General features: G+C 34.6%; 1 long non-coding RNA gene and 1 pseudogene across 1 annotated transcript in view; one reads left to right on the top strand and one right to left on the bottom strand.

Moving 5' to 3' along the window:
* Window positions 1-5,209: 5,209 nt before the first annotated feature.
* LOC118966879 (uncharacterized) overlaps window positions 5,210-17,679 on the bottom strand; it is a 112,712-nt gene continuing 100,242 nt past the window's right edge. The window contains exon 3 of the long non-coding RNA XR_012121444.1: window positions 5,210-5,670. This is a non-coding gene — a long non-coding RNA (uncharacterized lncRNA). The remainder of the gene's footprint in view (window positions 5,671-17,679) is intronic.
* LOC140843587 (olfactory receptor 6C68-like) lies at window positions 5,680-10,211 on the top strand (annotated as a pseudogene).

The following is a 17,679-nucleotide window of genomic DNA, read 5'->3' as shown; positions in this document are numbered from 1 at the left end:
TATGGAAGCAAGTGTGATAAGTTTCAATCTCCACTCGAGTGATTTTGGTGAGGCCGAACAGGAAACCCGTCTTTCTTCCTCAGTATGGCAAATTAGAATGTTTTGCCACACCAGGGTAATTTGGGTCATGTCCAGTTGCAAGATAATCTTCTCCCACACTTAGCAGCAATGAGACTTTACAGGTGGTACAAGGTGAGGTTAGTCGCCACTAGACCTCCCCCCCTCCCCCACCCAACATGTCAGTAGGACCTAACACAGAGTTAGGCCTCCACCCATGTGCAGCATTAAAAGAGACTGAACACAGATATGTAATTTGGAGCTTATAAAAACATCACTTTCTCCCCACTACTGGTGTTAAACAGGTCCAATCTGGAATTTAACTTATATACCCACATGCTACCTAGTCAAAGAGACAGAAAGATGTACTGGGAAGTTGTCATAGTGACACTCTCTGCTCCCTCTTATAGTTATCAAATTGATCAGTTCCACCAGGAACAGATTTCCCCACTTCCTAGAGCAACAAAGTGGAATAAACTATCCCTCGTCATTCCCTTCCCTGGTGACGGTGAGGCCCAGCTGGGAGGTGATCTTAAGACTCTACGATCAGAGGCAGTGAAGCTATGAGTCACTCCCCATCTTTCACTGGGGTGGTGTCAGTGAAGCTGAGATGGTACCTCATATTCCTCTCCACACATCTGCAGTCAGGCAATATGATGTCAGTGCACAGTTTTACGAGTTTCGTGTTGGCAGAGCTGAACGTTAAGCTGACCATGAACACCCACCCAGTCCTCATGCTAAACCTCAACAAAGTGCCTTTTTAAAAAAGAAGATTAAAATGGATCTAGAGTCTTATAATACAATATCCATTGTGTCCAGGATATAGTAAAAAAATCACTTGTCACAGGGATAACAAGGAAATCACAACACACATGTGAAGAGGCAGCAAATATAACATTAGGATGAATCCGTAAAAATGTGGATTAATGTGACAAGGATTTTTAAAAGCCATGATAAAATGTCTCAACAGACAATAACAAATTCTCTGGAAACAAACATACACACATAATCTCTCCACAAGGAAAAAGAGATTATTTTTAAAAATAAAATTTGATTATAGTATTGTAAGTAAATAGCCAAGTTAAAAAAAAACTTGCTGATGGGCTTAGTAGTAGAATAGATGATCACATGGGAAAGAATAGGTGACTTCAAGTATATGGTTACTCAGTTTGAAAACCAGAAAGAAAATAGAGAACTGAATGAGGAGAATTTCAGAGACCATTTGGACAATAACAGTTAATATCCCATAATCAGATTTCCAAGAGAGGAGAGTGAATGGAAATTCGAAAGTGTATTTGTAGAAATAATGGCTAAAAAATTCCCCAAGTTGGCAAAAGACATGGTATTATAATTACACTCTTGATTACTGTAAAGATTATGTTACCAACAAACCTACCCTTAAAGAATGTTCCAGATTTAAAAAGAATACTAGAAAATTTGTAGCTAATAGAACCGCCCCACAAGAAACACTGAAGAGAGAGACCTTGGGGATGAAGGGAAAGGACACTAATAATAACTTCAATCCACACAAATTAAGAGCACCAATAATAGTAAATACATAATATATAAAGGACAATGTAAATTATGTTTCTTTTTATGACACTTTTTTTGCCATCTGATTTAAGGCAATTGCATAAAGCAATAATAAAATTGTGTTGCTGAGCTTAGAATGCATAAAGATGTAATTTTTACAACAATAATACTACCAAGACAGGAAAATGGAACACTGTAGCATTTGAACAGTTTTGCCTACTACTGAAATTAATTTGGCTATTCAGAACTAGCTTGTTAAAAGTTAAGACGTTCATTGTAACTCCCAGCATACCCAAGAAAATAATTAAAACTTATAGTTAAGGAAACAAGGGAATTAAAATGAAATCACAGAAAAATATTGATTTAATGTATAGAGGGTGTAAAGTAGGAACAAAGGAACAAAAAGGTGTTAGACACATACAGACACACTAGCTAAATGGTAGACCTAAATCCTACCTTGTCCAGTACTACATTTAATATAAATAGAATAAACTCTTCAATGAAAAGGTATAGAATCACAGAATACATTGTCAAAATTATCTAACTCTATACTATCTACAAGACACATACTTTAGATTCAAAACCTAAGTAGGTTTTAAGGAAAAGATTCACAAATAGATGCCAACCAAAAGATGCTGAAGTGCCTATATTAATGTCAGACAAAAAAAACACAAATGACAAAAATTGTTACTAGAAGCAAGGAAAAGTATTTTATAATGATAAAACTCAGAAAGATATAATAATTATTAATATATATTCAACTACCAAGTGAGCCCCAAAGACATGAAGCAAAAACTGACAAAAATAAAAGAAACAATATTCAAAAAATATTTGTGGGGAGCTTAAATACTGACTTTCAATAATAAATAGAAGAACTAGGCAGAAGATTATCAAGTGAAGATAATGAGCAACAATATAAACCAGTGAGACCTAATACACATCTATAGAACACTCCACCAAACAGCAAGATACACATTCTTCTCAAATGCACATGGAAATTTCCTAGGGACACATCACATATTAAGCCATAAGACAAGCATCACTATATTGAAAAGGATTTAAATCACACAAATTATGACCTCCAACCACAATATAATACAATTTAAATCGATAAGTGAAGAAAATTTGAGAAATTTACAACTATATGAAAAGTAAACAAGATATTCCTAAACAGCCAATGTATTAAAGAATAAATCACATGAAAAATGAGAAAATACTTTGAGAAAATACTTTGAGATGAATGAGAGCAAAAGCATAAAATATCAAAACTTATAGGAATAAACCAAGACAGGAAAATGGAACACTGTAGCATTTGAACAGTTTTGCCTACTACTGAAATTAATTTGGCTATTCAGAACTAGCTTGTTAAAAGTTAAGATGTTCATTGTAACTCCCAGCACACCCAAGAAAATAATTAAAACTTACAGTTAAGGAAACAAGGGAATTAAAATGAAATCACAGAAAAGTCAAGCAGTGCATACAGAGAAATGTGTACACACAATAAACACACCTATTTTTTTTTTAAAATGCAAGAGCTCAAATCTGTAAAAGAGCCTTCCACTGTAGGAAACCTCTAAAAGAAGAGTAAACCAAAACCAAACGAAGAAAATGTAAGGAAATCATAATACTTAAGGCAGAAATTAAAATAGGGGTTCTACCTTTTTTTAAAATTAGTGTTAGAATGATAAATGTTGATCTCTTTCCTTTTATTCTGAGTCTGTATTTAAAGTTGTTTTCTTGTGGAGAATCTCTTAGGAACACACAGAGGAAAAAAAGAATGTAACAGAAGAAATTATGAAGTTCCTTATGGGAGTCTTGTTTTTAATTCACTCATAATCATTGTCTTTTAATTGACCGGTTAGATCAGTAACATTTAAAGTGCTTATTCAGATCACTTTAAGTTTTCAAAGGCCCTTAGGGGCAAAGAAAAGTGACTCAAAGATCAAGTGTTTGGCAAATATTTTTCCTTTTCCCAACACTTAATTTGTACTAAAGAATGTTTGGTGGCCTGTTCCCTGGTGGTTCCTGACCCTTCTCTTATTGTCCTACAATAATACAAAATTATATAAAGCTGAAGACACAATCAAGGATTTAGGAACAAACCAGGAATGATTGTTCTCTAAGTAGTATAAGTAATATAGTCACCATGAATATCTCAAACGTCCCCCAGGAACATCATGCAGATAATCTTTCCATCAGATCTTTCTTCTGTGCTTTTCTAAACCTTCCAGTGACCCTGTTCATTAGTTTCTCTGCCTATAGTGTTTCTTCTCACCGAATTTAGTTTTTTTCCAAAACACTGTCTAATAACCAGAAAGCCTCCCCACACAAAGACTGTCCCAAAAACAATGAAAAAAAAAGGTGAGAATCCTCCCACATCTCCTTAAGTTTCTGAAGGCCCCTGAAATTCCTTGGTTCGTGGCATCATGATTCTAATCTCTGCCTCCATTTCACATGAATTTCTTCCCTGTATATTTTTGTGTATTCTTTCCTTTCTATAAGGACAACCAGTCACCAATTTAGGGCCTCCTCAAAACTTTTAGCTCAATTACATCTGCAAAGACACTTTTCTATACAAGCTCATAATTACAAGATCTGTGGGGTTAGTACTTAGTACTTTTTAGGGACTATTCAACCCCTACTATAATGATAAACTAGTTTATAAGAAGGGTGCCAAGACAAATTCACCAGGAAAAGAATACCATTTTCAACAAACAGTACTAGACAACCACATATCCACATGCAAAAGAGTGAATTTAGGCATCTTTCTCATGCAATAACAAATTAATACTCAAATTAATTAGGGAACTAAAAGTGAAAGCTACTCTTAGAAGAAAATAAAAATCTTTGCTTAGATTTTGGTTCCTTAGATTTTGTTCCAAAGTACAAGGTAAGAGGTCATTTGACTTCATCCAAGTTAATTATGTCTTTTGCCCAAAGGACACCATTCAGAAACAGGAAAACCCGCACTGCTAGAGAAAACATCTTAAAATCATATGTCTGGTAAGGGACCTTGTCCAGAAAAAGAACTCTTACTACTCAACAATAGGAAAACTCAATTTAAAAGACGGGCAAGAGATCTACCAAATTCCACACTAAACAAGATATGCAAATGTCAAAGAAACATATGAAAAGATGCCCAACATCGTATGTCATTAGGGGATTGTAAATCTAAACAAGAATGACATGCCACGACATACCTTCTAGAATGCTAAAATTAAAAATTGATCATGTGAAGGTTTGGCATTTTTGTGTAACAACTGGAACTCTCCTACACTGATAATGGGAATGTGAAATGCTAAAGGCCCATTGGAAAATAGTTTGACAGGTTCTTTAAAAGTCAGAGGTACACCTCACTTATCAACTAACCGTTTCATTTCATCCCAAATATTTACCCAAAAGAAATGACAGAATATTTGCATACAAATCCAATAGACGACTTTTCACAGAAGCTTTATTTGTAATAGTCAAAAACTGGGAAGACCTCATAGGCCCACTAACATCGGCATACTACTCAGAAGAAAAAGGAACGAACTATTGACACACATGAAGCAAGTATAAATTTAAATCCACATTTACTGATAGAAACCAGACACCCACCCCCCAAGAAAATCCTGCATTACTGTATTATTTAAACTTCTACAAGAAAACAAACTAATCTCTAGTGGCAGAAAGTGTATGAGGGTTTGACTAGAAACGGAGGAGTGCAGAGCGCGAGGTCACAGGGGGCCACGGGGATGAACGAGGATGAGCAAGGACCCTTTGGGAGTGATGGGCATGTTCACTCCTCTGTGTTACTGTTCTCAGATGAGTGTACGTACGTCAAAACCTACCGAATCATACACTTTAACTATTTGCAAGCTTTGTACGTTGATTTTCTTTCAATAAAGCATTAAGAAAAATAAGAAAATGAAATAACCTGTTAGTTCTCCTCTTTTCTCTGAGGACTTTGGCCCAGAACAGTCTTTGTTATTTATTTTGCTTTTTCCAAATATAATTACTGCGAAGATTCACTGATGACTTTTGAGTGTAAATCACCGAGGACCTCTTGTTTATTCATTACTCTGCAGCTGGAGCAAACTACAAAAAAAAAGTCGAAGTTTGTATTGCTCAAACCTCTGTCCCTCTACGAAGTTACTGAAATGCCGGCTCTTTCAAAGAAAAGAGGGTTTCTGCATTCCACTGCCATTAGGATCATGTTTATCTCTTGTAAGAAAATATTCTTTGACTTTCATGAGAAAATCAATCTAATTTGTTGGGGACCATTTTTTGGTATCAGAGAGGTTTATTTGGTTCAGAGAACCTGTGAGTGAGAACATGAGTATATAAGCAAAAGTGAAAAGAAATTCACACGAGAATTTATCAAACTTACCAATTTTAGCTAAGTTCCTTTAAGAATTACTGTATTTAAACAACTTGCTGAAGTTACCATTGACTGAGAGAAAAGTATGAAAAGTTTTGCAATATTAATAATATTTTCCTTTGTGAAATTTTAGCTACATTTTTCTCTGAGAGAAAAAGATTTCGCCTACCGACATCATAATCAGATAAATGAGATATATGTTATAACCCAGATACTTTGTAAAGCCTCTAAAATGTACATGAGATGTCGTAAGAGTAAATAGGTGGGTATATAATTAGGAATCCTGATATAAGGAATACCCAGAAACTATGTCAGTTACATCATCAACCTCCAGTTGCAAAAGACAAGCACCCATTGCATGTGTATGAGTGTATTTGTGCATGTATGCACATGTGTTTCTATTTCTTCCTTCATCACTGCAAAAGACAGGCTGTATAACATCATTCACTAGAAATCTCTGCCTCCTTTCAAATAGTCATTGTAAGATAAACAGAAAGCAGTGGTTATATGTCATTGTCAATTAGTTTATTGAATTGCACCTTATAATACTGTGTAATGTATTGTAAAAAAAAAAATTGAGCTTTGAGCAATGCCTATGCCCATAGAAGGTTGATTTGAGTAAGATGATGTAGTGATGCATATGCAACTTGAGAGATAGGAGAAAGAATGACAGGAGAGTAAGTGGACTGCAAGTAGAGGATTACAAGCACTGAAACACTATTTGAAAATTAAAACTTTCAAACCCCCACTATAAAACTAATTCTTGATGCCTGAGGAAGTTACTGTGGAGCAGTTTTTGGCATGAACTCAGCATCAAAAATCCATTATCTCTGTATTTAACTGTAAGAATGGAGACACAGTCAATAAAAACACAATTACTTTTAAGAAAAACCAAGGAAGAGAAAGCAATTGCAACTCTTGTCACAATTGTAAAGATCACTTCACAATGTGACTTAATAAAAATAGCTCTTTGTTTAAAAACAGCAAAGAAACACACAATTTTCTAGTAATAGAGTCAGAAATAAGAAAATTCAATAAACATATTCAGTGAAAGAGCAATATGAATTTAAGTCCAAATATGAAGAAAGTATCTTTGTGCATGCTAGGTAAAGTCAGGATATGTAAATTTATTCAGGAAGTATTCTTTAGACATTGACAATATACATGGGACTGTATTGTCATTACTGTCACAGTGAGAGAGACATAATCCCAAAAAACACATTTTATGGCTAAACATGATGTAGTGGCAAGCTTTGTTATTGGAGCCCAGGACTGGGTGTGTTGGCTAAGATAGTCATCAGAATCGCAGAAACCTTCCCAGGGGAAGTGATGCTTCACCTAAAAAACAATGATGTTTGGGGAATATAGGATAAAGTACACAAGAGAAGTGTTCACTGTGATACCTGCCACAGAACACATGGTCGACAAATGGAGCCTGGTAAGCACACAGGATAAGAGGGAAGGTGACCTACCACGGGAAAACCATGACTTCTGTTTTAAGAACATTGAGGTGGTCAGGCATGTGATGCATACAAGCAGATATGTTTGGTAGGTGGTTCAATATATAAGTAGATATGTTTGGTAGTCAATTCAATATGCCAGAAATTACTCGTTACTAGAAACAGAAATTAAGTGTTCATTAAGTGACAGATGTAATATAAAATTATAGGAATTGTGCAAAAAACAGTGACCGAGTGTATAGTCAGAAGTGAACAGGAAATAATAGGTCCAAGGAATTGAAACAGGCAAAAAGATAAAAGAAAAATACCATATGGGTAATTTTTAAGTGAATTTGTCAGTATATTCTGCATAACAGCTTGCACACTGAAAGAGAAATATAGAAGGAAGATGAAGGAAGAGTCCATGTGGTCCATTAAGGTTTAGCATTGTTCATAAGAAAAAATACACTTATCTGAGAGGAAAAATGGAAGATAAAAAAAAGAAGGAATGGAAGCTCCAAGTTCTGATCAAGACTCTAGAATAAGTCTACTTACATATCATGTATAATCATTTTCACTAAGACTGAACTGTTAACCAAAAGTATAACAATATGGTGATTTTTAAATTTAGCTCTGAATAGGGAAGAATTTGGAGGAGTCAAATGATATTTTTCGCTACCCATAAAAGCACACCAAAGTAGCAGATAAACTTAGTTATATCCATAGTACGATTTAATATATGTGAAAATATAGTGAAGATAATACTGATACAATCAAATTTTACACAGATAATATAACCTGTATAATGATCTCTCTGAATTGTTGGGCATGCAGATTGGACAGAAGCCACTAGTGATGAAAAGCTATACAGCAACAACATTCATTCTGCTGGGACTGACAGATGACCCTGACCTGCAGGTCCTGATTTTTGTCTTTCTATTTCTCACCTACACACTGAGTGTAACTGGAAACCTGACCATCCTCACACTCACCTTTGTGGATTCCCCACCTTAAGACAGCCATGTACTTTTTTTTGCAAAATTTCTCCTTCTAAGAGATCTCATTCACAGCTGCTTGCATTCCCAGGTACTTGTATGACAAAGCAACAGGTGACAAGATCATTGCCTATAATGCTTGTGTCGTTCAAGTGTTTTTTACTGACCTCTTTGCAGTAACAGAATTTTTTCTGCTGGCTGCTATGTCCTATGACCGCCATGTGGCCATTTGCAAACCATTGCATTATGTGACCATCATGAGCAGCAGGGTCTGCAAGAGACTTGTTTTTTGCTGTTGGCCGGCTGGATTGTTAGTCATAACCTCCCCACTTAGTCTGGGGCTAAATCTGAAATTCTGTGACTCAAACGTCATTGATCATTTTCTCCTGTGACCGCCTCTCCCCTGATGAAGATATCATGTTCAGACACATGGTTCATGGAAGAAACTGTTTTACTTTGTGCTCTGCTGACCCTTATTGTGACCCTTATATGTATAGTTCTCTCCTATGCTTATTTTACCAAGACAATTTTAGGATTTCCTTCTGTCCAGCAAAGAAAAAGGCCTTTTCCACCTGTTTTTCCCACATGGTTGTGGTTTCCATCACCTATGGCACCTGCATGTTCATTTACATGAATCCTGCATCCAAAGAAGAAGTGACTATTAACAAAGTGGTTTCACTGCTCATTTCTTCCATTTCACCTACCCTAAAGTCATTTATTTATACACTGAGAAATAAGCAAGTAAAGAAAGCCTTCAAGGACTCAATCAAAAGAATTGTGTCATTCTTAAAAAAATAAAATAGCACTGAATAAATAGAGTTAAAATAAAAGGTGAGTGTCTTTCAAACCTTTCTATTGAAGTTTATTACATTTATCTTTTAATAATCAATATTTCAATTGTTATACTCCTCAGTTCCTCTTTAGATTTACTTACATTGTACCTTATTCAACTCATTTCTTTCCTTTGCTTTTTAATCCACCTCTTGTAGATTTGTCTCAGTAAAGAAAATGGATGCATACTTGGTGTAAATTCATTTTAGATATACATGACCCCATGTAACTTAATTTTATAACATAATAAAAAACAGTTTCTCATGACACTGGTAACTTATTAGTGAAATAAGTAAATGATCACTCAAATGTTCATAAAATAGTACAAATATTCAAATAAGAATTGAAATTTTATGATAAAATACTGAACGGAATAAATGAGGGCATTAGGAACCATTGAGAGAGAAGATAGTGGTATCTCTAATGCTCCAGAAAAACACAAAAAAAAAATATGCTAGATAAAATCTCACAAATATTCTTTTGAATATACAGGTAAGTGTAAAGGTTAAAATGTAGGCAATCATAAGGTATCAGAAACAGAATTATTAGAAATGAGGATAAAAAGCCTCATCTATCATCTGTGGATTCCCAAGAAAGGAAACCATGGGGAGGAGCAAGTTGTTGACTTATGGGTTACAGGGACTTGAGCTGAATGTCCACATGGAGGTGGGAGGTGAAGTGTCAGGATCCACGTGGTGAAAGCACATAAAACTAATAGAATAAAATAAATTCAAGACTTTAAAAGTGTGATTTAGGGGGAAAGAACTGCCCACTTTCATGGAAAAACAATTTCCTTAAGAAGGTCTTCTGTTCTTCTTGAATTACAAACTGTGGATGAGAAAGCGGGAAACATCATGATGTACTACTGTCTATTTAAAATGGGGCTTTATACTCCAAATTGTATAAAAACAATTTACTAATGCTACAAATAAAGAATTAAAAAATGAATACAAATATAAATCTCTGGAAGTAAGAAAATACATATGGAATGAGATAGAGATACTTCATAACAATGCATATAAAACATAAAAAAGCTATACACAGAAGGAATAAAAAATTATGCAAACATTAATGTATCTAATTATTTTATAAAATAATAGAACCAAAAATAAAGCAATTACTGCTCATTATAAAATTTTTAAAGCCCATAAAATTAATCCAAAATATGTAGGATATAGATTTTACTAATGATAGAAAATTAAATTTTAAAATATAGAAAATCTAAAAGTTGATTCTTTTAAAACTTTCAAGAAAATTGATAAATTTCTATCAAACGTGAATGAATATGAACAAAGGGCAACATATTCAAGCTTAAAAATCAGAAAGAAGACATAAACACCAGTTCAGTAGAAATTAGAATAACTTTATGGATGGATGTACTATCATGATTCCACAACAACAACAAAATAGGTAGACCTTCAGCCAATGAACAAGCTTTTAAAAATTCATCAAGATGTGGAAAACTTAAACATCAATTTCCATGTATTTGGGAAGAGAAGACTAAACATTCATGAGGCAAAAGGACCAGACTTCTTTACAGTGAACCATGTAAACAACAGGGAATCTCATCATGACTTCAGTTACCCAAACAATAAAAAAAATTCTCCCCAATGAATTGTATGAAGACATCTTAATGTTGTAACAAAACTGCCATTAAGACATTATAAGGCAAACTATTAAAGTTCCCTGATGAGTGTGGGGGACTACTTCAGCAGAGCCCAACAAGTAGCCAAAACTTACTCTATGATCAGTTAAGATTTACTCTAATTATACAAAGGCAAAGATAGATCAGATAGATTGATAAATTATAGATTATAGGCAGGTGACAGATGATAGATAAATGTATACATATTTGTATATAAATATACATATATACATGTATGTATGTATATATATGAATTTCAGCCTGATTTTATTGTAATAACAAATTAAGGAAAGAACATTATAAGAGTTTGACTAATAGGCTCAAACTATCAATGCGTAAAAATCAGCAATTGATCCTAAAAATTTCAAATAAAATAAGAATTTGATGAGCTATTAAAATGAGATTAAAAATATAAAGAAATACAATTTACACAGCTATATTAAACAATAAAACACCTGTACCGAATTAAAATCAAGAAACAAATAAAGATGCTCGCTTTTATCACTGGTATTCCACATCCCACTGCAATATTTAAAATACAGTGATATATATATATAATAAAATAGTTGAGATTATTATCAGAATGAAGTTATGAAACTACTCTATTTAAAGAATCTGCAAGCCATTTCTTTTCAAATTTTTAGATCTTTTGAAATATAGATGTGCCTTATGAGTGGCATCTTAATGTTGTGTATATTTTAACTGGCAATGTTTTTACATTAAAATACATAAAATTATGACATGCATTTAAATGGAGTCAATGAAATATGTTATTTGCCTCCTGACAACACCATTATGTACCTAGAAAACAACAAAACCTAACAGGAAATCAATACACCTAATAAGAAAATTAAGTAACTTGATGACTAAACAACATACTCAAACAAACGTAGGTTGACAATATTTAGTTTGTTTGTGTGTTAATATAAAGTAAAATTTTCTCATTTCAGCTCTTTTTGGTATCTAAAGCAATTATTAAATAAAAAGCAGTTTTCCTATTAAACTAAAATTTTCCCATATTTACATAACTAGCAAAATAAGCCCCTACACATCAAAGCTATCAATATGACTGCCAGAGAATAAATCACCATATGGATACAACATATATTATAAATATAAATTTGCCCACTCAATATATAAATTTAACAAAACTCTATAATTAGAATCAGTTCTTTACATTTTTCTAATTTCATAAATTATCTCCGAGTTACTGTGGAAGAAATAAATCCCATGAATGTACAACACATATGTGAAAAATGAATATTACTGAATAGAAACTTGCTTATATAATACCAATACTTATCTTAATCAATGATATCAAATTTGGTGTTGGCATAGGAGAGCACAAAATGATCAGTAGAACAGCTTGGATTATGAAAGAATAAATTAACAAATAGCTCTTATTTTATACGAAGGTTTATTTTGCTAGTTATGCAAAAGTGGGAAAACTTTAGTTCAGTAGGAAAATTATGTTTTTTAAATAACCTTAAGTCACAAAAGAAAACACAGAAGTGATAGTTTTACTTTTTATGCACCCAAAATCAGGCAAGGGGATGAGTACAAAACTAATGCCTTATATAAGGCTCAGCCTGTGGGACTTCTGTGGGCCAGAGGGGAGGGTTGACTCTCACTCTGGAGGTCCAGGTGGTAGAAGCCTTCCAGGTGCTGAGCCAGAACAAGCAGAGTATAGGCAGCTGTTCATTTAAAAGTGACTGCCACGTGAAGAAAGACAAATACCATATGATTTTACATATTTTGGAAATATAAAAAAAGACAAAACAGAATGAACAAAACAGCAGTAGACTCATGATACTGAGAAGTGACTGGTAGTTACCATCAGAAAGGGGTTGGGGTAATTGGGGGAAGCAGGCAGGGATAAAGGGGTATAAAAATACTCAATCATAATGTAGGTTGTTCACGGGGATGGTAGTAAAGCATAGAAAATATAGTCAGTGATTCTGTAACATCTTCTATGTTGACACATCGTAGCTGGACTAGTGGGGTTAAGGGTTTAATAACATGGGTGACTGCTGAGCCCCTGTGTTGCACACTTAAAACTAATATAAGATTGTATATCAACTATACCCCAATTTTTTGTAAAAAGGGAAGGAATTTCCTCATTGACCCAAGTCATTCCTCTTCTTGAATGTGTGGTATTTGCCACTCCTCCTTCAGTTACTCCAAGAGCTGTTGTGAAATCCTCAGTGCCATCTCCAAAGTAAACCAATTCAATATGCATGTATTTGTTAATGTGAAATACTCATGAACATTAATACATGCAAGTACATATGAACTTAAATAAATAAAATAAACAAGTAAAACCTTACTAAAAACATATGATACCACAATAACATAAAGGAATCAGAAATTATCCTACTTAAGAATTTAAAATGAAAAAGTGACAAAAGAAAAGGTACCCAGTTAACAATATGTACATTAACCATTTTGACTGACAAGACATCACTAAAATTTTTATAAGTGAAAAAATACTGTTGAATTGTATAACCCTGACAGACAGTGAGATGGTTTCTAAAGTTTACAAGGAGTTCTTTTAAAAGAACAATGAAAAATGAAAAAAATCTAAGTAAAAATAAGCAAAAAATAGAAACAAACAAGAAGGTATAACAATTGTTTATATGTACACAGCTAAGAAACACCTAATATATAAAACAAATATTCATAGACAAAAAGGGAGAAATTGAGAGTAATATAACAATAGTACAGAACTTTACCACCCAACTTAACATCAATGTATAGATCTTTCAGACAGAAAATCAGTAAGAAAACTGTGACTTTATTTGCAATAACCTGGATGGACCTAGAGGATATTATTCTCAGTGATTTAAGCCAGGGGGAGAAAGACAAATACCATATGATTTCACTTATATGTGGAGAATAAAAACAAAACAAAATAAAATGAACAGAGCAGCAGTAGACGCATGGGCACTGACAAGTGACTAGCGGTTACCACGGGGAAGGGGTTGAGGTGAGTGGGAAAAATAGGTGAAGGAGATAAAGAGGTACAAAGCTCAATCATAATATAAATTAGTCATGGGGAGGAAAATCATAGGGAATAGAGAGCAAAGTCAATAGTTCTGTAACATAGTTCTATGTTGACAGTAACTACACTAGTGAGCATTTAATAATGTAGATAACTGTTGAATCACTATGTTGTATACTTGCAGCCAATATAATATTATATATCAAGTATTCTTTAATAAAATATATATTACATATGTAAAAGAAAGAAAACAGTTGCTTTGAAGCATACATTAGATCAAATGGACTTACTAGATATGCAGACATGTCCCAAAACAGCAGAATACCAATACTTTTGAAGTGCTCACTGAACATGATCCAGGAGAGATCATGTTAGGCTACAAAACAAGCCTCAATAAATTAAGAACATTGAGATTATATTAAGCATGTTTTCCAAGCACAGTGGTATGAAACTAGAAATCAGTTACAAGAAAAATAATGGAAAAATCACAAATGCGTTGGCTAAACAGCACACTACTGAACTACCGATAGGTCAACAAAGAAATTGTAGGGGAAAATTCAAAAAGTATTAGCAAATAATGAAAATAAAAACAATGGTTCAAATTCTTTGGTATGCAGCAAAAGCAGATCTAAGAGGGAAGTTTGTTGCAATACAAGGTCTAACTTAAGAATTAAGAAATATCTTACAAAACTAATTGATACCACATCTAAAGGAAGCAGAAAAAGAACAAAGCTTAAAGTTAGATAAAGGAAGGAAATGATAAAGCTCAGATCAGAAATAAAGTAGAGACTAAAAAACAACAAAGATCATCGAAACTCAGAGTTGGTCCTTTGAAAATATAAGCAAAATTGAAAAACCTTTAGCTAGACTCATTAAGAAAAAAAGAGCACTCAAAACCAGAAATAAAAGGGAAGTTACAAATGATACCACAGAAATATAAATTATTATAAGAGACTAATATGAAAAATTAATGCCAACAAATTGGACAACTTGGAGAAAAGGATTTATTCTTAGAAAAAGACAAGCAATTTTCCAAGACTAAACCAGAGAGAAATAGAAAGTCTGAAAAGACTGATTTCTATTAAGTAAATTGAATCTGTAATCAAAAAACTTCATTTTATGTGATAAATTTTTTAAATACTTTTATTTTTCACATCATAGGTGAATAGAAGACAAAATCAGTCATCTGATGCTCGGAGTAGAAAATAGAAACACAAATCAAAATGATGTAGGGTAGTGCATTGTCTCATTCCTGTTGACTGTGCTGCAATCTCTAAGCTGGGTATTTTCTTTCTACATTTTTACCCTCTAAGGATATTCATTATGATTTATATTCATCCTCAGAGCTGCATGTTTCAGACATTTTACCAAGAGTAGGACACTCAAGATTCCATAGTGATTCTACTGAATCTCTGTCTCCATGGATCTTTTTGTTTATTCATTAAGTTGTAAGTTTGCTAAATAAAAGAAACCACTAACTTCATTAATGTAAAAAGCTCTCTCAGTCCAGGGAACTCAGAATATTAAGACCTCCAAAACCTAAGAGAATACTAACTTATTCTCAGAAACGCTTTTTTCCTTTTTTATGTAGGCAGCATGAGAAAATACTCAGTAGGTCTATAACAGTCACAATCCTTTGTGAGGAAAATTTCATAATTTTTGGTGATGAAAAACAGAAAGATCTATGTATCTTCAAACTGCATATTAGAGTGACATTTTGTGCAACCGAGAACAATATGTATCTTCAAACTGCATATTAGAGTGACATTTTGTGCAACTGAGAACAAAAAGATGCAAATAAATTTTAGCTTTGAGAACTAATTTTGATTAAAAAAACACATGGTTGTATTTGACTGAGGAAAATGTAAGTACAATGAAGTTTTTATTTTCAGTGTCCTTTACAAAAAAACACTCATAATTCCTATGTGAAAACTGTATTGTATCTGTTTTAAACAAGAGCTGTTAGTGTGAATTTTGACATTTTGTAATGAAACCAAGTTATTATGTCTTTTTAAAAATTCATTATCAATTAATACATAAAAATTAAGAACATGTTAGTTTTTAATGCATTAGCTAATGTAATAAATACACTGTGTGAAATATCAAGACAATAAACTCCTACCTAATCCTCAATCATAACAACAAAAAAGATTCACAATTTCACACAGGTAACTCCCAGGGGGAAATATGTTCCCAGCATGGGGCAAATAACCTTTGAGACCTAAATTAGCCAAAGGAAGAAATAAAGTAAGAGAAACCCATTTATTGCTTACAAGCAGTCATCCACTTCTGCTCAATCTTGTCTCTGGCAACCCAGCTGCAAAGAGGGACCCCACTCAAACTCTCCAGTTCTGATATGCTCTTGCTCCCCCATGTAATCGCCTATTGATATGGAGATATACTATTTCTCTTCACCCCTTGAAAACACCTACTGATATGGAGATTCACTAAGGGAAGGTGAGAGATCCTGGAAATATTGCAATTTTACCCACAGCCCACCCCTCAAGAAATTTCACATCATAATCTACTCACTCCCTATCCTCAGCAGCGGACCGTGAGCAAGAAAACTGGAGTGCTACAATCAGACTAATGATATATAATAACAGGAATAAAATCATGATAACCCTCAAGCCAGAGGATTCAGCTAGGTTCATAGCCATACGCAGATCAAGTCTATAGCTCGCCCATTCCACAGGCAGTCAGTAGCTGAACAGGTAGGGAGTTCAGAGCAATCATCATGTGTGGGCTGTAACCAGGGGGCACATCCAGGCCACAAGGACTGTAGAAGAAAATAACCTTAAGGGAGAAAAGATCCATGTTTTAGTGACAGCAGCATAGGCAAATCTGGTCCATCAGGTAGAACACATGCAAGAGACTGGTCCTGTGATAGGACAGCGGCGGGAATGGGACCTCGTCCTGGTCTGGTGTACAAGACTTTCATTGCCCTCCCTGTGGGAGTTACAGATGGGTCAATATATAGAGTGATGGGAGGTACATGCATTGGCCATAAAGATAAAACAAAACTTCCCCATAAGACGCTCTTACTCCTGGATGTTTTGGGTACACTACCAGCATCTTCGGGGGCCACTCTGCCATTACTCAAAGAACACACAGAAGGTCAGCTTCCAGACCTTTTCCCCAAGGTGCCAGAAGGGCGAGCCATCACTAGCACATGTGTCAAAATGTTGAGGGTCACATCCACTCAACAGAGTCTCCAGAGTTAATGCAGCTGGGCTGGCAAAAGGATGGTGCTCTGCTGGCCATAATCCTGGCTTCAATAACTCCTCTTTGGTTTGCATATACAGTTGTATATTAGAGGCAGCAATGTGTGTCAGCATGTCCACAGGGCTTAAGGCTCGTTTGGGGAGCTGCTCATTCAAACGTCTTTGCACTGTCCATAAGTTGTAGTTTGGTTACTGACAAGCCCTGTAGACTATTTGTGTCAGACTTCAGGCAAGATTTCAACAAACTATTCTACCACTCTATCAAGGATGCCCAGGTTGGGTTATATGGTACATGAAACTTCCACTTTATGCCTAATTGCTGCACCCATTCTTGTAACACATGTCCAGTCAAGAGGGTACCTTGATCAGTCTCAATCACCTGCAACAGGCCATAGGCTGCAAAGAGGTGCTCTAGGCCCCTGTTGGTGGTTTGCTGATCTGCACAACGTGTGGGAAAGCAACCAATAGTCCAGTAGCTATGTCCACACAAGTCATGGCATACCACTACACTTCTGATATGCAAGAGACTGGTCCCTTGATAGGACAGTGGCAGGAATGGGACCTCGTCCTGGTTTAGTATACCAGACTTTC

The sequence above is a fragment of the Manis javanica genome, chromosome 10 (assembly GCF_040802235.1).
Source record: "Manis javanica isolate MJ-LG chromosome 10, MJ_LKY, whole genome shotgun sequence".
NCBI lineage: Eukaryota > Metazoa > Chordata > Mammalia > Pholidota > Manidae > Manis > Manis javanica.
Note: the sequence above shows the minus strand (reverse complement) of the source record. Positions and strands in the feature narration are given on the sequence as shown.